We start from the raw sequence: 357 nt of genomic DNA, 5'->3' as shown, positions 1-357 counted from the left end.
TGTGTGTGTGTGTGTGTGCGTGATTGGGGTGAAATGTGTCTCACAGTTCCAAAGAAACAAATAGTATAGGACACTTCTGACACCTTTGATCCTCCACTTTGACTGCCGTGTCAAATTGACCCGAACAGTATCTATGTTATATAAAAAGGGTTGCAAATATATGAAATAAACATTTTCATTTAATATGTTGATTACACTCATTAAGCCAAGCAGAAGTTTCATACCGAAAAAATACTTTTAACATTTGTTTTCATTTTTCATGAAGAACGAGTAAATTGTCCTCATTAAACCATGATCTATGAGAGGTAAAGAACATCATTGCACTAAATATTGATTGAAATGGTTAGTATTGGAGTT

Source organism: Morone saxatilis, unplaced genomic scaffold (assembly GCF_004916995.1).
Source record: "Morone saxatilis isolate NCDOM2014 unplaced genomic scaffold, NCSU_SB_2.0 Contig5, whole genome shotgun sequence".
NCBI lineage: Eukaryota > Metazoa > Chordata > Actinopteri > Moronidae > Morone > Morone saxatilis.
This window is presented reverse-complemented; position numbering follows the sequence as displayed.